The sequence below is a fragment of the Protopterus annectens genome, chromosome 3.part0 (genome assembly GCF_019279795.1).
Source record: "Protopterus annectens isolate FY-2018-M chromosome 3.part0, PAN1.0, whole genome shotgun sequence".
Taxonomy (NCBI): domain Eukaryota; kingdom Metazoa; phylum Chordata; order Ceratodontiformes; family Protopteridae; genus Protopterus; species Protopterus annectens.
The window spans coordinates 415,497,516-415,521,775 of NC_056731.1; positions in this window are offsets into that span (position 1 = coordinate 415,497,516).

Sequence of the window (24,260 nt, forward strand, 5' to 3'; positions counted from 1 at the left end):
GATAAGCCAAAGGGCAATGCAGAGAACTGATAATGAGAATTCCCAGCTCAAAACGCAGATACTTCCTGCAAATTAGTCTGATAGGAACATGAAGGTAAGCTTCCTTGAGATCCAAAGTTACCATCCAGTGATCTTTGCCCAGCAGAGGTAAAAGCTGTTGTAACGCCAACATTTTGAACTTGGGAATGTCCAGATAAGTGTTGAGGATAGACAGATCCAAAATTGGTCTCCACGTGTTCCCCTTTTTTGGTACTAGGAACAGGCGAGAATAAAATCCTAGGCCCCTTTCTGGCACAGGAACTGGCTGAATGGCCCCTATTTGGAGCAACAGAGAAATTTGCTTGTGAGCCTCTTTCCTTTGTTGAGGAGGAATGTCTGGCATGCCTTTGAAAGGAGGCAAGGTATGGAAATAAAACCTGTAACCGTGGTGAATGATATCCAATACCCATCTGTCTTGGGTAATTAAACTCCAGTTTTCTTTGAAAAGTGCCAACCTTCCTCCCAAAGGTGCTGCCAGCCGAGAAGATTCTGGCAGCTGAAAAGGCAGGTCATTGTGTCTGTTTACGAAAGGACTGACCCCTGCCCTCACCAGAAGACTGAGCAGGTGAACTCCCTGTTCTAGGCCTAAAAGAACCTTGAGCTCTGCCTCTACCACGCCTAGACCTACCCCTAGACTGGGAATCATAAGCAGGATATGTCCACCCCTTGGTAGGCCAATTTCTACTAAACTTGGAGGCTGAACCTGCAAAAATCTTTAACAGTCTGCATAGACTTAGCCTTGTCTTCCATTTTCTTTAGAACTGCTTCCACAGGCGAACCAAACAACACATCAGATTGTAAAGGAGCATCTAAAATCCTTGTTTTCACATGCTCAGCTAAATTCTGATCCCTCAACCAGGCGTGCCTGTGAAGAACCGAACCAGTGGCAGCCACCCTCGAAGAGGCCTGCACAGCATCAAAACCACATTGCAAAGAATGCTTACCCACCTGTTCAGAAACATGAACTAAATCCTGCAACTCTTTACACTCAATACCTTCCGCCAAAGCATCTACCTTAGACTTTAATTGTGAAAGGAGATAATTTTGGTATTTCAACATGTGAAACTGGCAATTCAAAGCTCTCATGGCCAAAGTGGAAGAAGTATACACTTTCTTTCCCCATCTATCCAAAGCCCTAGCCTCTTTATCTGGAGGAACAGGATTTTTAACAACAGAAGCCTTAACACCTTTAGGCCCCTGTGAAACAGTTTCTGGGTCTGCCCTACGACTCTTAAAAAGATACTTATGAGCTTCAGGCACCCTATAATATCTATCCGGTTTAACTGGAGCAGGAGGCAAAGAGTCAGGGTTCAGAGAAGCCTCTGCAAAAACATCCTCTACCACATCTAGAACAGGAGGTATAGCTAAAGGCCTATGCTGGGGTAGAAACAAAAATTCCCTAAGCCTTTTCCTGGAATCAGAGAAATCCTGACCTTCCCATTTAAAATGCTCCCTCATGGAATGAAGAGTCTCTGAAAATGAAAAATCCTCAGGAGGAGGAGAAGCAGAAGGAGTAGAATCATCTACATCAGAATCAGAGTAAGGGGAATACTCCTGCAAGTCTTCAGCCGAAGACTCAGAAGCATCCGAACACTGCTCAAAACTCCCAAGCTCAGGTTCCACCCTAGGCCTCTTATCAGGAGGGGGCATAGAACCTCTAATCATAGTAATCAAATCTTCTGCCATCTTAAGCATATGCTTCTTAGGTACAGACCCTGAAGAACTAGGGGTAACTCCTGAAACAAAACCTGGCCTGCCCCTGGGAGAAGCCTTGGAAACAGCAGGGGAGGGCCTAACCACCTTAGGAAGGGAGGGAAGAACAGCTACCTGAGAAGCCCCTTCCGCCTGGCCTACCTCCTGAGAGGTCACATCTTGCAGTAATAAAGTCTCTCCCTGGGATTCCAAAGAAATTTCTGGCTGAACCCTGGCTCCACCGAGCCCTCTAAAGAACCGGCGTCCGGACGGACGGTTCTTCCAGCCTAGGCTTTGCTGTTTTGTCCTTGCGCTTTTTGACGGCTGGCCGGAGCATCTGACGGCATTTTATAATTACACCGCTTCCCAAAACTAACCTGGCACAATCTAATCTTCTCTTTATAGTGCGTTTGTTAAATCTAGCACAAGAGCGACAGCCAACAACGTCGTGCTCAGGCCCTAGGCAAGGTATACACAAGGTATGGTAATCCCTATGAGGTATCTGTTTCCCACAAGAAATACAGTTATTCACTTTTTCTGACATCCGGTAAAATACTGAGGCAAGAAAAAAACCAAAATAATCCCCAACGGGGTACTTAGCCAATTTGGATTCGGTCTGAAACTCCGACTTCGGAAAATCTCAGAACGCCAACCTGCACTTGCAAAACTGCTTCTGCATCGGACCATGCGGCAAAAAAGACTGAGGATATGACGTCGGTCATGCGCATTTGTACCCTGACGTCCTGACGTCAGACTAATGCGCCTTGACCGACGTCAGCCATATACTTTGGTATTCGGGCCGACTGGGACAGCGGACTACCCAAGTGTTAGGACTGCAGCAATGTGGTATGAAGAACATCCTGGGGTTTGTGCTGTGTCTGGGTTTGGCTTGAGAAGACCTGGAAGGGGCTGGAAAGGACCAATTCTTAGGAGGGTCAGTAACTACTAAATCTAGGAGGCTGAACTTGTAAAAAAATCTTTAACAGTTTGCATAGATTTAGCTTTATCTTCCATCTTTTTAAGAACTTCCTCAGCCTTGTTGCAACAGGCGGTCCTGACTTAAAAGAGCATCCAATAATTTAGCTTTTTTAGCTTTAACATGATCAGGCACAGATTGCTCCTTAAGCCAAGCATGCCTTCTGAGCAAAGACCCATTAACAGCAGCCCTGCAAGAGGCCTCTAATGAATCAAAACCACATTGCAAAGTATGTTTTCCAACTTGTTCAGCAGAATGCATTAAATCCTGTAATTATTTATTTTCCACACAGTCAGGAATCAACATCATTTTCTGTTTAAGCAGTCCAATAACATGTTGCTGATACTTAGGGGTAGGATTTTTAGCAGTAGAAGCCTTAATTCCCTTGGGCCCCTGTGAAATAGTCTCTGGATCTGCAATAGGATTTTTAAAAAGGAACTTGTGGGACTCAAGGACCCTGTAGTATCTGTCAGGTTTTCTGGGAGTAGGAGGCAGAGAATCAGGGGCCAAACTAGATTCTGAAAAAGCATCATCAACAATGTCTAGTACAGGAGGAATAGCCAAAGGTCTATGCAGATGTAGGAGAAGGAAATCCCTAAGCCTCTTTTTTGAATCTGAAAAATCCTGGTTTCCCAGTGGAAATGCTCCCTTAGAGTATGTAAGGTTTCCCCAAAAGAAAAATCCTCAGGAGGGGAATCAGGGGGAATGGAGTCCTCTGCATCAGAATCTTCATAAGTAGATAAGGGCAAATCCACATAATCAGAAGAATCAGAAAAAAAAAACACAATCCTGATCAGAAGATTCATAATCAGCTTCAGTCCTAGGCCTCTCAGAAGGGGTGGGATTGGCTACCCCTGATTAGAGTTATTAGATCTTCAGCCATTCTTATTTGTTTTTTAGGCATAGAGGCCTGAGCATGTGGCCTGGGCGTCATTTTTTAGGCATGGATCCAGATTTAGGCCTAAGTAAAGAAGGAGGCGTTGATTTAATATGCAAGTCTGTGGGCCTAAATACGCCCTCAGAAGCCGGTGCCTGCACAGCAGCTCCGGACCTATCCAAGGTAGAGACATCTGCGGGTTCCATAGTTGAAGCATCTCACGGCATACCGGACTCCGAATGGGTCTCTGTAGAGGCTTGCGAATCAGAAGTAGTGGGTATCAGGGGCTGTGAAAGCACCTCACTGAGTACTGGTGAACTGGCGACTGGCTTAGGAGAAGCGTCGTCGGCAGTTTTGGACCTCGGCGGCCTGTCTCTGTCTATCTTTGCATTTTTGCAGAATCCTGGTAGTCTGATGGCTAACCAACGACATTTCTGGATAATTAAACCGAGAACCAAAATATTTAGAGGCAAAAATATACAGACAGATTGTGCGCTGATTAAATAAAGCACAAAACCGACAGCAAGGTACCTCGTGGTCAGGGCTTAGGCAAGGAATACAGTACGAATTAAAATCTTCATCAGGTATTTGCTTTCCACAAGTAATGCAATTATTAACTTTTACTGACATCGGTAAGGAGCAAGAAAAAGTTTCCCCAACGGGGTACTTAGCTTTAGTTGAAGACTTCGGTTCTGAAACTCGAAAATTAAAATTTCAGGAGTCGGCCGACCGGCACTTGCGAACTGCTTCTGCTTCGAGCACCGCACAGAAAGAAAGACTGATGTAATGGCGTCGGCTGCATGTTTTATACCCCTGACAACCTGACGTCATGGAAGAAAGGACAGCAACTGATGCAGGACCCAAGACTTTGTTAATCAGGCCGACTGAGGGCTACTTGCAAGCAGATATCCCAAATGTAATGACTACAACAGTGAAACACAAAGAACATCCAAGATTTGGTTTTAGACGCAACAGTAATCTGAAAGATATGTTGTGTAAAGTGCCAGGAATGAGAAATAAAATCAAAACTGAGTTAACATCAGATAGAACAGGTACTTTTCTTTGCAGGCATTGCAAGACATGCTTCATGATTAGTGATAAGAATAGCTTTGTTCACCTCATAAATAAAAAGGAATATATATTTAAGTTGTACGCAGACTGCCATAAGGAGAATGTGGTATATATAGTGTTGAATCAGTCATGCTCCAGTTACTATGTAGGGAAAACTAATTGTAAATTGAAAATCAGAATACATCATCATTTGTACAGCATTAGACAGAAAGATGAACGAAATGCCCTGTATGTGCATACTTCTAAGAAACCAACATACACTTAAGTTCATGGTTATACAGGTTACTCATGTGAGTAGAAAGAGGGGGACATAGTGAATGTCACTGAATGTAATGAACTACACTGGATTATAGAACTAGCAGAAAACCATCCTCTAGGGATGAATACATGTATACCTTTAAGACCAGCCCTTAGGAAAAAGAGGGCAGTGAGATGATTGGTGGTTGTGTTTTCAAATGTATTTAAATAGATTCATGAAAGCTGTTTCATTGTCTGATGAACGTTATCCCGAAAGTGCTCACAGTTTTAAAACAATTTTACCTGTTTTTATGGAATAAAAGTTTGCAAGCCTGTTTGGACTCTACTGTTTTTTTGGACTTACATTACAGAAAAAAGCAGAAACAAGTTAAATTCTACAACAATGAGCTTCTATTTTGGCAAAAAGTAAAGTCCATCCCTTTGCACTTTTTTGTCCTGCCCAATCCCACCGGGGCACTTGAAAAGGTGGCTATACAACAGCATACGAACCCTCAAGTCAGTCGTAAGTCAGAATGAAAGTCGGGTACCCAGTGGGTGGGAAAAGTCCTTCTCCTTCAATTAACGAAGAAACAGATGTGTCTTATCAGTTTTAGAATATATAATGGCTGGCATGCAGCTGGGACAAAAGAGACACACTTATGTATATATGCACGGATACATACACACACATACAAGTATTTTTTACACACACACACACACATATATATATATATATATATATATATATATATATACATATACATATACACACACACACACAATCTATACTCTCTCTCTCTCTATACATACATACATACATATGTATATATATATATATATCTACACACACACACACACACACACACACACACACACACACACGAGTACATATATGTGTGTGTGTGTGTGTATATATATATATATATATATATATATATATATATATATATATATATATATATATATATATCACATACATGGTGGCCGGGGTGGTGCAGTGCTTAATGTTGTCATCTCACAGCACAAGGTTCTCTGGTTCGATTCTCGGCTGGGGTGGCTTTTTGTGGACGCTACATGTCCTCCTTGCATTCGAATGAATTTCTTCCAAGTGCTCCAGTTTTCTCCCGAATTGCAAAGACATGGAGTAAATGGGTAGGTGGACTGCACACACTAAAATTGGCCATGGGTGCGAATGTGTGTGAGTGAGTGGTACAGATGAACTACTGTGGCTGGGTTAACCACTCGGCAGTGTAAACCTTGGCCCAAAGATGACTGTTACTATTGAAGTGACACCCCAACCCCATGTGTAAGATGGGAAAAAGAGGTTGAGGATGGATGGATATATACCATACATACACACTTTATATGTATATAGGATACAAACACACACACACACACACACACACACACACACACACACAGGTTTACTATCATATTAGTGATTGCACTTCATGTGAATTATCGTTTCTACAAACCGTAGAAACGAAAACAAAAACAGCGACTGACAAAAAAGTTGAACGCAGAAGTGGTGAATGTTCAAATTCGACACAATTCGAACATTCACCACACTTTTGCAACTACTATTACTGTGCAACAAACAGTAAAGAAAGATTCTGGAGGGGGCCAAGCCCCCCTGCAACTCCCCACGCCCACTACTACATATATACACAAACTCAGAGAGCGCACTACAGTGTGGGAACGGGTACATTTCCTGATCCTCAATCACTAGAGTGTGATTGCATTACAATGCAAAAACCCACAACAGCGAATGCTGTAGTGCATCCGCTGTTGTTTATTTCTACATTTCTGAATTCGTTGTTTTGTTACTATTGAATGGGGTGTTTCGGACTTCCATAAATTGAACACTTGACAATAAACCTATACATGTGTGTGTGTGTGTGTGTGTGCATGTATAGACACACACACACCCACTTTACACACATACACATTTAATACATATACAAACATGCAAAAGTACAGTTTTGTACCTACCATAAATGTAGATGTTCGAGTGCTAATACAGCTGCAGTCATAACAGATGGGTTCTCCTGCCGTCAGGCGGGTCCTCGGTCGGCCGAATTCCAAAGTCTAGGTCCGGCGTCGGTTGTCGTCGCTTCTTCCCTGACGTCAGTGCGACAGGGGTATAAAGGAAAGTACAGTTTTGTACCTACCATAAATGTAGATGTTCGAGGATTCCCTTGCTGCAGTCCTGACAATTGGGTATAGTCCGCGTCCCAGTCGGCCCGAATACCAGAGTATAAGGCTGACGTCGGTCATGGCGCCTTAGACTGACGTCAGTACGTCAGGGTACTAATGCGCATGACCGACGTCATTTCCTCAGTCTTTTCTTGCCCCAGATGTCAGAAGACCCAAAAAGACAAGTTCCAAAAACAACCTGCACCAAAAAACATGTACAATATATACAGTAATATATATACAAAAAATATAAGCATGAAAACTCACCTACACAACCACCCTGAAACACAGAGGGAAGGAGGGAGGGTAAATTGGACTGCAGCAAGGGAATCCTCGAACATCTACATTTATGGTAGGTACAAAACTGTACTATGTTCTTCGTCTTCCCTTGCTGCAGTCCTGACAATTGGGTAGAATCCCAAAGCAGAGGTAAGGGAGGCTGGCAAATTATAAAGTAGCAGGAGCTGACAACATGCCTTGTAAAACAGCTGTGGCAAAACCAGCTCTAGTCTTAGAGTATATAGGCAGGTGATAATGCCTAGAGAAAGTATGCACTGAACTCCAAGTAGCTGCTTCCAGAATATCCTTAGTTGCCACCCCTTAGAAATGCTGTTGAAGTGGCAGTAGCCCTAGTGGAATGAGGCCTAATCCCAGCTGGAACCTCTTTGCCATGATGGGAATAACAAAATGCAATGCAAAAGCCAATCCACCTAGAAATAGTTTGTTTTGACACAGGCTTGCCCTGTGAACTTAAAGCAAAAGAAACAAGTAACTGCTGAGACTGCCTAAAATCTTTAGTCCTGCTCAAATAATAACGCAATTGCCTGTGTACATCTAAAGTGTGCAAAATCTTTTGCCTTTATTTTGAGGATCTGCAAAAACGTAGGCAAATGAATAGTTTGGTTTAAAGCCACACTAGAAACCACCTTAGGCATAAAGGAAGGATTAGTGCGTAATGATACCCTGTCCTTATGGAAAATCAAAAGGGCTCTACTGCCATAAGGGCCTGCAACTCAGACACCCTTCTTGCAGAAGTAATAGCCAACAGAAAAGCAGTCTTCCATGACAAATATTTCAATTCAGCAGTAGCTGCAGGCTCAAAAGGTTGTAGAGTAAGTTTTTCCAACACAAAATTGAGATCCCAAGCAGGAGTAGGAGCTCTACGTGGGGTCTTATATTCTTTGCCCCTCTAAGAAACTGCTTGAACAAAGGATGCGAAAACAAAGGTGGGTCACAATCATAGTGAGCTGAAATTGCTGCAGCATGAATCTTTATGGAAGAGAAAGACAAACCTTTGTCCAATAATTCAGTAAGATATTGAAGAGCCACACTCAAATTAGGCTCTGAAATCTCCAAATTCTTTGCTGTACTCCAAAATAAAAATCTCTTCCATTTTTCTGCGTACACTCTCCTAGTACTAGGCCTTCTAGCTTCCATAATCACATTTAAAACTTGTTGAGGAAGCTGAGACCTACCATGCTTCAACACAGAATATGCCAAGCTGTGAGATGAAGAGATTGAAGCTTGACATTGAGCAGATGACCGTCCTTCTGAGATAACAGATGAGGAAACAGAGGTAAAGGCCATGGAGGCTTCTTTACAAGACTCCTTAGAAGTGGGTACCAGTGTTGCCGAGGCCAATCTGGAGCTATCAAAATCATCCTTGGCCTGTCCTGTCTGACCTTTAGTAATACCTTTGGAAGAAGAGGTAGAGGTGGAAAGGCATAGACATGAAGGTTTTTCCAACTGAAAGACAGAGCATCCACTTTCCAAGCTGTGTGATGAAACCCCTTTGTGCAATACTTTGGCAGCTGGTGGTTTAGTGGAGAAGCGAACAGATCTATGTCTGGAGTTCCCCATGACACTGTCAATTTCTGAAATACATGAAGATCCAGTTTCCACTCGTGGGGATCCATGATTTGTCTGCTTAATACATCTGCTAGGAGTTCTGTGCTCCTGGCAGAAACCTTGCCTGAAGAGTCAGTTGCAGGCTTAACGCAGTCTCCCATAAAATCATTGCTTGCCTGCATAGAGGATAAGAATGTGTTCCCCCTTGCTTGTTGATGTACCACATGACAGTTGTGTTGTCTGTCAGAATCAACACCTGCCCTGGAAGAAGTAACTCCTTGAACGCCATCAATGCAAACTGGACTGCTAACATCTCCTTCATGTTGATATGTAGATGCTGTAGTCTGGCAGGCCACTTGTCTTGTATCCACTTTCCATTTAGATGAGCTCCCAAGCAGTGTCCGAGGCATCTGTCGTTAAAATCTGACTCGCCTCTGGCCGGGTCACAGAGAGTCCCTTGTTTAGGTGACATTCCTGAGCCCACCACAAGAATTCCTTTTGAAGGCAAGGTATTATTTGAATGACAGTGTCCAAATCTTGGCAGTGCTGTGTCCATACATTTTGAGATACCATTGCAGCTTCCTCATATGCAGTTTGGCATTGGGAAGCACCAGAATACAAGATGCCATGAACCCTAATGCTTGAAGGACTGTCCTTGCAGTCAGCACGGACTGATGAGATAGTTGATGGAAGTAAAGTGACAGACTCTTTTGTTTGTCCGGGGTTAAAAAGGCCATCTGGGCTGCTGTATTCAGTCTCACACCCAGAAAGCACATGTCTTGAGAGGGTACTAGACTGGACTTTATTTCGTTCACAGAATACCCTAGGGATCTTAGCACTGCTATGACATATTCCAGATGCTGTAGAAGGTGTTCCTTTTCTTGAGCCAGAATCAGGCAGTCGTCCAAGTAAGGATAAATTTGAATGCCTTGAAGCCTGAAGTAAGCTATCACTGGAGCCAGAACCTTTGTGAATACTCTGGGCAGTAGATAAGCCAAAGGGCAATGCAGAGAACTGATAATGAAAATCTCCAGTTCGAAACCGCAGATACTTTCTGCAACTTAGCCTTATGGGCACATGAAGGTAAGCTTCCTTGAGATCCAAAGTTACCATCCAGTGATCCTTGCCCAGCAGAGGTAACAGTTGCTGTAACGTCAACATCTTGAACTTGGGAATGTCCAGATAAGTGTTGAGGATAGATAAATCCAAAATTGGTCTCCACGTGTTCCCCTTCTTTGGTACTAGGAACAGGCGAGAATAAAATCGAAGCCCCTTTCTGACACAGGGACTGGCTGAATAGCCCCTATCTGGAGTAACTGAGAAACTTGCTTGTGAGCCTCTTTTCTTTGTGGAGGAGGAACATCTGGCATGCCTTTGAAAGGGGGCATTGTGTGGAAATAAAATCTGTACCCGTGATGAATGATATCCCGCACCCATCTGTCTTGAGTGATTAAATCCCAATTTTCTTTGAAAAGAGACAATCTTCCTCCCAAAGGAGCTGCCAGACGAGAGTCCACTGGCAGCTGAAAAGGCAGGTCATTGGTTCTGCTTACGAAAGGACTGACCCCTGCCCTCACCAGAAGTCTGAGCAGGTGAACTGTCTGATCTAGGCCTAAACGAACCTTGAGCCCTGCCCCTACCACGTCTAGACCTACCCCTAGACTGGGAACCATAAGCAGGATATGTCCACCCCTTAGCAGGCCAATTTCTACTAAACTTGGAGGCTGCACCTGCAAAAATCTTTAACAGTCTGCATAGACTTAGCTTTGTCCTCCATTTTCTTTAAAACTGCTTCCACAGGCGGTCCAAACAACACATCAGACTGTAAAGGAGCATCCAAAATCCTGGTCTTAACATGCTCAGCTAAATTCTGATCCTTCAACCATGCATGTCTGCGAAGAACAGAACTAGTAGCAGCCACCCTCGAGGAGGCCTGAACAGCATCAAAACCACACTGCAAAGAATGCTTACCCACTTGTTCAGACACATGAACCAAATCCAGCAATTCTTTACACTCAATACCTTCCGCCAAAGCATCCACCTTAGATTTCAATTGTGAAAGGAGATAATTCTGATATTTCAGCATATGAAATTGACAATTCAACGCCTCATGGCTAGAGTGGAAGAAGTATATACTTTCTTACCCCACCTATCCAAAGCCCTTGCCTCTTTATCAGAGGGTACAGGATTTTTAACCACAGAAGCTTTAACACCTTTAGGCCCCTGAGAAACAGTTTCTGGGTCCGCCCTGGGACTCTTAAAGAAATACTTATGAGCTTCGGGCACCCTATAATACCTATCAGGCTTAACAGGAGCAGGAGGCAAGGAATCAGGGTTCAGAGAAGCCTCTGCAAAACATCCTCCACCACATTCAACACAGGAGGAATAGCTAAGGGCCTATGCTGGGGCAAAACAACAATGCCCTAAGCCCTTTCTGGAGTCAGAGTAATCTTGGCCTTCCCATTTAAAGTGCTCCCTCATGGAGTGAAGAGTCTCTGAAAATGAAAAATCCTCAGGAGGAGAAGCTGAAGGAGTGGAATCATCCACATCAGAATCAGAATAAGTAGGAAACTCTTGCAAGTCTTCCACAGAAGACTCTGAAGCCTGTGAACACTGTTCAAAAGTATCAAACTCCTGTTCCACCCTAGGCCTCTTATCAGGTGGGGCATAGAACCTCTAATCAGAGTAATCAAATCTTCTGCCATTTTAAGCATATGTTTCTTAGGCACAGAGCCCGAAATGCTAGGAGAAGCCCCTACAGAAGCTGAACTTGGCCTTCCTCTAAAAGAAGCTTTGGCAACAGAAGGAGAGGCCCTAACTACCTTGGGAAGAGAGGGAAGAACAGTAACCTGAGAAGCCCCTCAGCCTGGCCTACCTCCTGAGAGGGCACATCCTGTAACAGTAAAGTATCTGCCTGAGACTCCATAGAGACTCCTGGCAAAACCTCTGGCTCCCCTGAGCCTTCTAAAGGACCGACGTCCGGGACTGCCGGTTCCTCACCCCTAGACTTCACTGTTTTGTCCTTGCGCTTCTTAGATGAAGCAGGCGCCGGAGTATCCGGCGGCATAGTATAATTGCAACGCTTCCCAAACACTAACCTAGCACAATCAAGCCTCCTCTTAATAGTGCGCTTGTTAAATCTAGCACAAGAGCGGCAACCAACAACGTCGTGCTCAGGCCCTAAACAAGGTATACACAATGTATGATAATCCCTATGCGGTATCTGCTTCCCACAAGAAATACAGTTATTCACTTTTTCTGACATCCGGTTAAATACTGAGGCAAGAAAAACCAAAATGTTCTTCAACGGGTTACTTAGCCAACTCTGTATTCGGTCTGAAACTCCGGTTTCGGAAAATCTCAGAACGCCAACCTGCACTCGCAAAATTGCTTCTGCATCGGACCATGCGGCAAAAAAGACTGAGGAAATGACGTCGGTCATGCGCATTAGTACCCTGACGTACTGACGTCAGTCTAAGGCGCCATGACCGACGTCAGCCTTATACTCTGGTATTCGGGCCGACTGGGACGCGGACTATACCCAATTGTCAGGACTGCAGCAAGGGAAGACGAAGAACATCCAGCCGACGCCATTTTCTTCAGTTTTTCTTGCCCCAGATGTCAGGTGCCCCCAGAAGGAAGGCAATACATAAATTTGTGTAATCATGCAGTGCAATACAATCAAAATACAGTAGGTGCAAGCAAATACATCATAAATGAATACCCCAATCAGGTTGTATGAGGATGTGTTAGCCTATAGGCCTGTCCCAAGAGGGGAAGGAGGGAGGGAAACCTGGACTGCAGCTGTATTAGCACTCGAACATCTACATTTATGGTAGGTACAAAACTGTACTATGTTCATCGTGCATACAGCTGCAGTCATAACAGATGGGTAGAATACCAAAGCTAACAAAGGGGTGGTAGGCACTTAGGTGGAATTAGGAGGAGCCAAAATGCCCTGCAAGACTGCAGTGGCAAAGCCTGCTCTAGATTTTGAGTATAATGGTAAGTTGTAGTGCTTGGAGAAGGTATGCACAGAACTCCAAGTGGCTGCTTCCAAAATATCCTTGGTAGGAACTCCTCTGAGGAATGCTGCAGAGGTGGCTGTGGCCCTGGTGGAATGAGTCCTAATGCCTGTAGAAAAGTACAGTTTTGTACCTACCATAAATGTAGATGTTCGAAGATCCACATTGCTGCAGTCCTTACATATGGGTAGTCCGCTGTCCTCGGTCGGCCCGAATACCAAAGTATAAGGCTGACGTCGGTCATGGGCGCTCGGATCTGACATCAGAGCGTCAGGGTATAAAAGCGCATGACCGACGTCATATCCTCAGTCTTTTCTTGCCCCAGATGTCAGAAGGCCCTAAAAAGAAAGGCCACAGCCCAAAAACAGGATACCTCCCAAAAACATGCCCAACAATAACCATCACCCAAACCATATAACCATGCCAAACTACAGAGGGGAAGGAGGGAGGGTAAATTGGACTGCAGCAATGTGGATCTTCGAACATCTACATTTATGGTAGGTACAAAACTGTACTATGTTCTTCATCTCACATTGCTGCAGTCCTTACATATGGGTAGAATCCCAAAGCAGAGGTAAAGGGAGGATGGCAAAATCATAAAGCATTAGGGGCTGCTAAAATGCCCTGTAATATTGCAGTGGCAAATCCAGCCCTAGACTTAGAATAAAGAGGAAGGTGGTAATGCTTGGAAAAGGTATGTACTGAACTCCAAGTGGCTGCTTCCAAAATATCTTTTGTAGCTACCCCCCTTAGAAAGGCAGTAGAAGTGGCAGTAGCTCTAGTGGAATGAGGTCTGATTCCAGCCGGAATCTCCTTACCATGATGGGAATAACAGAAAGAAATACAAAAACCAATCCATTTAGAAATAGTTTGTTTTGAAACAGGTTTTCCCTGAGAACCCAAAGCAAAAGAAACAAACAACTGCTGAGACTGCCTGAACCCCTTGGTTCTGCTCAAATAATAGTAACTGCCTGTGAATATCCAAAGTATGCAAAATCTTCTCCCCTTTATTTTGAGGGTTTGCATAAAAAGTAGGCAAATGAATAGTTTGGTTCAAGGCCACACTAGAAACCACTTTAGGCATAAAGGAAGGATTAGTACGCAACGATACCCTATCCTTATGAAAAATCAGGAAAGGTTCCACTGCCATAAGGGCCTGTAATTCAGAAACCCTTCTTGCAGACGTAATGGCCAACAAAAAAGCAGTCTTCCATGATAAATACTTTAACTCGGCAGTAGCTGCAGGCTCAAAAGGTTGTAGAGTAAGCTTTTCCAACACAAAATTGAGATCCCAAGCAGGAGTAGGAGCTCTACGTGGGGGTCTTATGTTCTTTGCCCCTCCAAGAAATTGCTTAAACAAAGGATGGGAAAATAAAGGAGGGTCACAGTCAGTGAGCAGAAATGGCTGCAGCATGAACCTTTATCGAGGAGAAAGACAAACCCTTGTCCAATAACTCAGTAAGATATTGAAGAGAAACACTTAAATCAGGTTTGGAAACATCAAAGTCCTTCGCTTTGCTCCAAAGAAAAAATCTCCTCCATTTATCAGCGTAAACTTTCCTTGTACTAGGCCTTCTGGCCTCCAAAATAACATTCAAAACTTGTTGTGGAAGCTGAGACCCTCCAGGGTCTAAAACAGAATATGCCAAGCTGCGAGATGCAGAGACTGAATCTTGACATTGAGGAAGTGATTGCCCTCCTGAGACAAAAGATGCGGAATCAAAGGCAGAGGCCATGGAGGCTCCCGTACTAAACTCCTCAGTAGTAGGTACCAGTGCTGTCGAGGCCAATCCAGAGCTATGAGAATCATGGATGGCTTGTCTTTTCTGGCCTTCAAGAGTACCTTGGGAATGAGAGGCAGAGGTGGAAAGGCATAGACATGAAGATTGCTCCAACTGAATGATAGAGCATCCACCTTCCAAGCTGTGGGATGAAACATTTTTGTGCAAAACTTTGGCAACTGGTAATTTAGTGGAGAAGCAAACAGATCTATGTCTGGAGTCCCCCATAACACTGTCAACTTTTGAAATACATGAGGATCCAGTTTCCACTCGTGAGGATCCACTATTTGTCTGCTCAACACATCTGCTAAGGAGTTCTGTGCTCCTGGTAGAAACCTTGCCTGAAGATTGAGGTGTAAACTGAGAGCAGTCTCCCACAAAATCATCGCTTGCCTGCAAAGAGGGTACGAATGGGTTCCCCCTTGCTTGTTGATGTACCACATGACAGTAGAGTTGTCTGTTTGAATCAACACCTGCCCTGGCTGAAGTAAATCCTTGAAAGCCATCAATGCAAACTGAACTGCTAACATCTCCTTCAAGTTGATATGCAAATGTTGAAGTCTGACAGGCCACGTGTCTTGCACCCATTTTCCATTGAGGTGTGCTCCCCAGGCCTTGTCCGAGGCATCTGTCGTTAGAATCTGACTCGCCTCTGGTCGGGTCACAGACAGTCCCTTGTTTAGGTGACATTCCTGAGCCCACCACAAAAATTCCTTCTGAATGCAAGGTATTATCTGAATGACAATGTCTAGATCTTGGCAGTGTTGTGTCCATACATTTTTGAGATACCATTGAAGCTTCCTCATATGCAGTTTGGCATTGGGAAGCACCAGAATACAAGATGCCATGAACCCCAAGGCTTGAAGGACTGTCTTTGCAGTCAGCCTGGACTGTAGAGACATTTGATGGAAATAAAGAGAAAGGCTTCTTTGTTTGTCCGGGGTCAAAAAGCCATCTGGGAAGCTGTATTCAGTCTCACACCCAGAAAGCACATGTCCTGAGAGGGTACTAGACTGGACTTTGTTTCGTTCACAGAATACCCTAGGCATCTTAACACTACCATCACATACTGTAGATGATGAAGAAGTTCGTCCTTGTCTTGTGCAATAATCAGGCAATCGTCCAAATAAGGATAAATCTGTATTCCTCTTAACCTGAAAAAGGCTATCACTGGAGCCAGAACCTTTGTGAACACTCTGGGTGCAGTAGATAAGCCAAAGGGCAATGCAGAGAACTGATAATGTAAATTTCCAGCCCGAAAACGCAGGTACCTCCTGCAACTGGGCCTGATAGGAACATGAAGATAAGCCTCTGAGATCCAGAGTTACCATCCAGTGATCTTTTCCCAACAGAGGTAAAAGCTGTTGTAACGTCAGCATTTTGAACTTTGGAATGTCCAGATAAGTGTTGAGGATAGATAAATCCAAAATTGGTCTCCATGTGTTCCCTTTCTTTGGTACTAGAAACAGGCGAGAATAAAATCCTAGGCCCACTTCTGACAGAGGAACTGGCTGTATAGCTCCTATTTGAAGAAGTAAAGAAATCTGCTTGTAAGCCTCTATCCTTTGCCGAGGAGGAACGTCTGGCATGCCTTTGAAAGGAGGCAGTGTATGGAAATAGAACTTGTAGCCTCGGTTTATAATGTCTAATACCCATTTGTCCTGGGTGACTAAAAGCCAGTTTTGCTTGAAAAGTGCTAACTTTCCTCCCAAAGGAGCTGCCAGGCAAGAAGAATCTGGCAGCTGAAAATGCAGGTCATTGGGCCTGTTTACGAAAGGACTGGCCCCTGCCCTCACCTGCAGATTGTGCAGGCGAACTCCAAGTTCTAGGCCTAAATGTACTGTGAGCTCTGCCCCTGCCACGCCTAGATCTACCCCTAGACTGAGAATCAGAAGAAGGGTACGTCCACCCCTTAGTAGGCCAATTTCTACTAAACTTTGGAGGTTACACCTGCAAAAAATCTTTAACAGTCTGCATAGACTTAGCCTTGTCTTCCATTTTCTTTAAAACCGACTCCACAGGGGACCAAACAAAACTTCAGACTGTAAAGGGGCATCCAGAATTCTAGTCTTAACATGCTCGGACAAATTCTGATCCTTAAGCCAGGCGTGCCTACGAAGAACTGAACCAGTGGCAGCCACCCTAGAAGAGGCCTGTACAGCATCAAAACCACACTGCAAAGAATGCTTACCCACCTGTTCAGAGACATGTACTAAATCCTGCAATTCTTTACACTCTATGCCCTCTGCCAAAGCATCCACTTTAGATTTTAGCTGAGAAAGGAGGAAATTCTGATACTTCAACATATGAAACTGGCAATTCAAAGCCCTCATTGCCAAAGTAGAAGAGGTATACACCTTCTTACCCCATCTATCCAAAGCCCTAGCTTCCTTATCTAGAGGAACCGGATTCTTTACAACAGAGGCTCTAACACCCTTAGGCCCCTGACTAATAGTTTCTGGGTCCGCCCTAGGACTCATACAGATATTTATGAGCCTCAGGCACCCTGTAATACCTGTCCGGTTTGACTGGCGCAGGAGGCAAAGAATCAGGATTAAGGGAAGCCTCCGAGAAAACATCTTGAACAACATCCAAAACAGGAGGTATAGCCAAGGGCCTATGCTGTGGTAAAAACAAGAATTCCCTAAGCCTCTTCCGTGAATCAGAGAAATCCTGTCCTTCCCACTTAAAATACTCCCTCATGGAATGCAGAGTTTCTGAAAATGAAAAATCCTCTGGAGGAGAAGCAGAAGGAGTGGAATCCTCTGCATCAGAGTCAGAATAAGGGAGAAAATCTTGAATATCTTCAGCAGAAGACTCTGAGTCATCTGAGGCCTGATCCAAACTTTCCAACTCTGGCTCCACCCTGGGCCTCTTATCAGGAGGGGGCATAGAACCTCTAATTAAAGTAATCAAATCTTCTGCCATTTTAAGCATGTGCTTTTTAGGCACAGACCCTGAAGTACCTGGAGTGACACCAGAGGAAGGCAAAACAGACCTGCCCTTAGAAGAAGCCTTAGAAGTAGTAGCAGAAGGCCTAACCACCTTAGGCATAGAAGGGAGAACAGTAACCTGAGAGGCCCCTTCAGCTTGACCTGACTCCTGTGAGGCCACATCCTGAAAAATCAAAGTTTCTCCCTGAGACTCAACAGAAACTTCAGAAACTGCAGCCGGATCCACCTGTTCCACTGTAGCTTCTACAGGACCGGCGTCCGAAAGGGACGAAACATCCTGTCTAGGTTTTAAAGATTTGTCTTTGCTCTTCTTCGTGGAAGCGGGCGTCGGAGGATCCGACGGCATATTATAATTACACCGCTTACCAAAGACTAACCTAGCGCAATCTAACCTTCGTTTTATGGTGCGCTTATTAAACCTAGCACAAAACCGACACCCTACTACGTCGTGCTCAGGTCCCAAACAAGGAATGCAAAGAGAATGATAATCCCTATGCGGTATCTGTTTCCCACAAGAAATACAATTATTCACTTTTTCTGACATCCGGAATTAACTGAGGCAAGAAAAAACAAAAATATTCCCAACAGGGTACTTAGCCCAACTTGGTTTCGGTCTGAAACTCAGAATACGAAAATTTCAGAACGCCGAACGGCACTCGCAACGCTGCTTCTGCATCGGACCATGCGGCAAAAAAGACTGAGAATATGACGTCGGTCATGCGCTTTTATACCCTGACGCTCTGATGTCAGATCTGAGCGCCCATGACCGACGTCAGCCTTATACTTTGGTATTCGGGCCGACTGAGGACAGCGGACTACCCATATGTAAGGACTGCAGCAATGTGAGATGAAGAACATCAGTTTTGCCATGAAAGGAATAGCAAAAGCGTATGCAGTGGGCTATCCATTTTGAGACTGTCTGTTTGGAAATTGGCTTCCCTTGAGCTCCTACCGCATAGGCCACACAGAGCTGTTCTGATTTTCTGAAAGGCTTTGTTCTGTCCAAATAATAACGCAGTTGTCTGTGGATGTCCAAGGAATGTAGTAATCTCTCCCCTTTGTTTTGAGGATTAGGATAAAAAGTAGGTAAATGTATGGCCTGATTTAAAGCTACCCTGGATACCACTTTAGGCATAAAGGATGGGTTGGTTCGTAAGGAAACTCTGTCCTGATGGAAGATGATAAAAGGTTGGACGGCCATGAGAGCCTGTAGTTCTGAAACTCTATGAGCTGAGGTGATAGCCAGAAGGAAAGCTGTTTTCCAGGACAAATATTGCAAATCTGATGAGGCAGCTGGCTCAAAGGGAGGCAAGGTCAGTTTTTCTAGCATGAAATTAAGATCCCAAGCAGGTATTGGTTGTTTTCTTGGAGGCCTTAAATTCTTAGCCCCTCTGAGGAACTGCCTTAGGAGAGGGTGAGAGAATAAAGGTGGATCAGTGTTGTATTCTGCAGAAATGGCTGATGCATGAATTTTGATGGAGGAGAAAGAAAGTCCACTGCTTAGCAGTTCAGCCAAATATTGTAGTATTTGGGGTAAATTCAGTTTTCCAGGATCCTGGCTCTTTTTCTCATTCCAGACACAAAAACGTTTCCATTTTGCAGAATAAGCTTTTCTAGTTGATGGCCTACTGGCCTCCAAAATGACATCCTGCACCTCCTTGGAGAGTAGGGCCTTTTGTGATGCTAAGGAATCTTCCATGCGGCTAGATTGAGTGTTTTTAGCTGGCTGTGAAGAGTTTTGAAACTGTGCTGAGTCAGAAGAAGAGGCATTAGAGGCAGGGTCCATGGTGGGGAATGCGTCAGGCTCCTCAGGAGTGGGTACCAGTGTTGCCTTGGCCAGTCCGGAGCAATGAGGATCATCTTTGGTCTGTCTGCTTTGATCTTTAATAGAACTTTGGGCAGCAGAGGAAGCAGAGGGAAGGCATAAACTGTCATTGATGTCCAACTGAAGGAAAGAGCGTCCACTCTCCAGGCCTTTGGATGGAAGATCCTTGAGCAGAATTTTGACAATTGATGATTCTTGTGGGAGGCAAAGAGATCTATGACTGGCCTTCCCCATTTTTGTATTATTTCTGTAAAAACTTTTGGAAGCAATTTCCATTCGTGTGGATCTGTCATATTCTTACTTAGGTTGTCTGCCAGCGTGTTTTCCTTGCCTGGCAAGTACTGTGCTTGTAGTTCCATCTGTAAGTCCATGGCCATGTTCCAAAGTGACATGGCCAATCTGCATAGGGGATAAGAATGTGTTCCTCCCTGTTTGTTTATATACCACATAACTGTGGTGTTGTCCGTTCTTAATAGTTGACCTGGTTGTAGAAGGTCCTTGAAAGCTATAATAGCATTTATTACTGCTAGCATTTCTTTTTGATTGATGTGAAGGTGTTTTTCTTTTTGGGACCATTTGCCCTGAATGCACCGGTCTGTCATGTGCACCCCCCAGGCGTAGTCCGAGGCGTCTGTTGTGATGACTTGATTTGCTTGAGGCTTGCTGTATGGAAGACCTGTGTTTGTTTGACATGCTTGAGCCCACCACAGAAATTCCTTTTGCAGATATGGAATTAGTGGTATTATTGTTTCCAAACTGTGGCTGTGTTGAGACCATATGTTTTTCAGGTACCATTGTAGTTTTCTCATATGCAGCTTTGCACATGGGATTAGCAAGATGCCATGAATCCCAGAGCCTGCAGGATTTTCCTTGCAGTCAGCCTAGTGCAATTTTCCAGTGTTCTGAAGTATTGAATTAGTTGCCCCTGCTTCTCTGGCGTGAGGTAGGCCATCTGGGTGTTTGTGTCCAAATTGGCACCCAAGAAAATTATCTTCTGAGAGGGTATTAGCCTTGATTTCTCTTTGTTGACTGTGTATCCCAGAGAGTTTAATAACATTATTACATAAGCCAGATGTTTCAGAAGAATGTGCTTGCTGTTCGCTTGGATCATGCAGTCGTCCAAATAAGGGTATATTTGTATCCCTTGAAGTCTGCAGTAGGCAATTACTGATGCCAGGCATTTCGTGAATACTCTGGGCACAGTAGATAAACCAAAGGGCAATGCAGAGAATTGATAATGGGTTGAACCTGCAAAAAGTCTGAGGTATCTTCTGCAATTTTGTCTGATTGGGACATGCAGGTATGCCTCCTTGAGGTCCAATGTTACCAGCCAAGCCTCCTTGCCCAGCATGGGAAGAAGTTGCTGTAGAGTGAGCATCTTGAATTTTGGTACGAGTAGAAATGTGTTTAGGATGGATAGATCCAAAATAGGTCTCCAATCTTTTCCCTTCCTTGGCACCAGAAATAGCCTGGAATAAAAACGACCTTGTTCGTGTGTAGGTACCTCTTGAATAGCTTTCATGTTTATGAGATCTGAAATTTGCCTTTGTGCCTCTGCCCTTTGATTGTGTGGCAGGTTTGGCATGCCTCTCATTTTTGGAAGGGTATGAAAATGGAATTTGTAGCCTCTGTTTATAATGTCCAGGATCCATTTGTCCTTTGAGACAACATGCCAATTTTTTGAAAATAGTGTTAGCTTTCCTCCTAAGGGGGCTGCCATTTGAGACCTGGTTGGCATGCAAAGGGGAAAGTCATTGGGTTTGCTTTCTGAAGGATTGCGAGTTATCCTCACCACCTCTTTGTGTAGGAGCTTGCCATTGTCTGTCTCTATGATCCTTGTGATTGTCCTCTGCCCCTCGGGCGCCTGTATCTGCCTCTTTGGGGTCTGTCTGTGGAGGAAAGGACCAGTTTTTGGAAGGCCAATTTCTACTAAAATGTGGGGGTTGAACCTGCAGAAATTCTTTCACAGTTTGCATTGATTTAGCCTTTTCCTCCATTTTCCGTAATACTTCCTCAGCATTAGCCCCAAATAGTACATCCTTTTGAAGAGGGGCGTCTAGTAATTTAGCTTTGACATGATCAGGCAAGGCTTGTTCCTTGAGCCAGGCATGCCTACGTATGACTGCGCCTGTAACAGCAGCTCTACATGAGGCCTCTAGAGCATCAAAACCACATTGTAAGGTATGTTTACCCACTTGTTCTGCACTATGCATCAAATCCTGCAACTCCTTCAATTCTGGTTGTTCAGGTTGTGACATTTTACCTTTCAATTGTGATAACAAAAACTGTTGGTATTTTAGCATATGAAACTGACAGTTTAAGGCCCTCATGGATAAGGTAGCCGAGGTATATACCTTTTTTCCCCACCTTTCTAAGGATCTGGAATCTCTCTCGGAAGGCAGTGGATTTTTGGCAATGGAGGCCTTAACTCCCTTGGGCCCCTATGAGATGGTTTCTAGGTCAGCAGCATGGCTTTTGTATAGAAATTGGTGTGAGTCAGGAACCCAGTAGTACCTGTCAGGCTTAACTGGAGCTGGAGGTAGAGAGTCCGGGTTAAGGCAGGCCTCCGAGTAAACATCATCTAGGATGTCCAAGACAGGAGGTATAGCCAGAGGCCTGTGCTGGGGTAACAAAAGAAATTCCCTGAGCCTTTTCTTGGAATCTGAATAATTCTGGCCTTCCCAGTGGAAGTGTTCCCTTAAGGTATGCAAGGTTTCCCCAAACGAGTAATCCTCAGGGGGGGATACAGAAGGAATAGACTCCTCCGCATCAGAGTCTTCAAAAGGGGAGTAAGACCGTTCTTGATCATCAGAGTGTTCTGAAATAATGGAGCCCTGATCAGAGGAGGGGGAATCTTCCTCCACTCTGGGCCTTTTGTCCGGAGGGGGCTGAGAGCCTCTGATTACAGTAATTAAATCCTCAGCCATTTTAAGCATCTGTTTCTTAGGCATGGGGCCTGGAGATGGGCCCTGTGTAGCTGGTCTCTTAGAGTGCATGGTTGCTTTAGACTTGGTGAAAGCCTTGATGGAGAAAGAAGAGGAAGGTCTGAAGACACCTTGAGTGGAGGTGGACCTGTCCACATTCTGTGTTTCAACGCCAAGAGTGGCTTCGGTATCTGTAGTCGGGGTGTGGGCCGAGGAGCCTGCGACCTCGGGTACAGGAGACACCGCCAAAGATGTGTCGTCGGTAATCAGGGGCTGCGTAGGTGCCTCGCTGAGAACCGGACCACGTGTAGTCGGCTTTGGCGTGGTGTCGGTAGAGGCCACGGACCTCGAGTGTCGGTCCTTGTCTTTGCATTTTTTAGACAAAACCGGAGTCGGAGTATCCGACGACATAGTATAGTTAAATGCTTTCCCCAAAAAATGCTGGGCGAACTCCGCCCGATGCTTAATAGTGCGTTTGTTGAATGTAGCACAGAAGCGACAGACCGAGACGTCGTGGTCTGGGCCTAAACAAGGAATACAGAGGGAATGGAAATCCTTATGCGGTATTTGCTTCCCACAAGAAATACAATTATTAACATTGTCTGACATCGGTCTGAGGCAAGAAAGGTTTCCCCAACAGGGTACTTATCTTTTAAGAAGACTTCGGTTTCCAAATTTTCGTAATCTCAGGAGCTGGCCGACCGGCACTTGCGAACTGCTTCTGCTTCGGGCACCGCGCGGCAAGAAAGACTTTAGAAAATGGCATCGGCTGGTTCCTTTATACCCCTGTCGCACTGACGTCAGGGAAGAAGCGACGACAACCGATGCCGGACCTAGACTTTGGAATTCGGCCGACCGAGGACCCGCCTGATGGCAGGAGAACCCATCTGTTATGACTGCAGCTGTATGCACGATGAACATCAAATGTGTGTCTACAGAGTAACATTTTTGGACACCTGTAAACTCATCTGAGGGGAAAAGGTCATCGCTGTCCTAGATGATGTAAAATCATTCAAAGATTATTTGTGGAAGGATGGACATTCATTAACATTTTTAATGAAGAAAATACTGCATAATGAAGGGCAGCTACAACAGTAAGCCCTTCTTCAGTAGATGCATGTTTTGTATCTGGCAACACTTAAACAAAAGCATGTTCCCCTCCACCAACATGCAACTATTTTATTTATTTATTTTACATTTGTTGACTGGGATAGTCCGAGTGGATACATTTCCATTTTCAGCGGAGGCCCGGGGAGAAAAGCTCTGAAGAAAACAATTTAGATTACAAGGTAAACAATTAAGATTACATATACAGTATATACTGTGGTTACATGCTTAACAAGTTGTACAAATTCTAGTTTTGAGATAACTGGGGGTAGGTCTGGTTTAAGAAATGCAACTAAGCTCTAGTACAGGTTTTTAACTCATACTAGAGTAGAGTTAGTCAGGTTTGGTACATTGGCATACCCAGCTTAGTGTCAAGTATTGTTTGAATCTTACCTTAAATTGACGTAAGGTGGTAAGTAAAGTAAAATAAGCTGGGAGTGAGTTCCCCTCCACCAACATGCAACTATAAAAAGTTCACCCAAGTCTTTCTGTTAGAAATCTAAAAACAAATTCCTGTTCAAAGCACAGCAGGACATTAACAACCTAGAGCTTACTAACTAAAACTTTTGTCAGAAGTGACCCTTGAAACAGACAGCTAAAGCAGCAAACACCTAATGTCTTACCAAGATGTTATGAAGTTTGGGAAATCAGGTCTTACCACGCTGTGAATAGAATTCAGGGAAACAAGTCTGAAGTGAAACTGGGCTC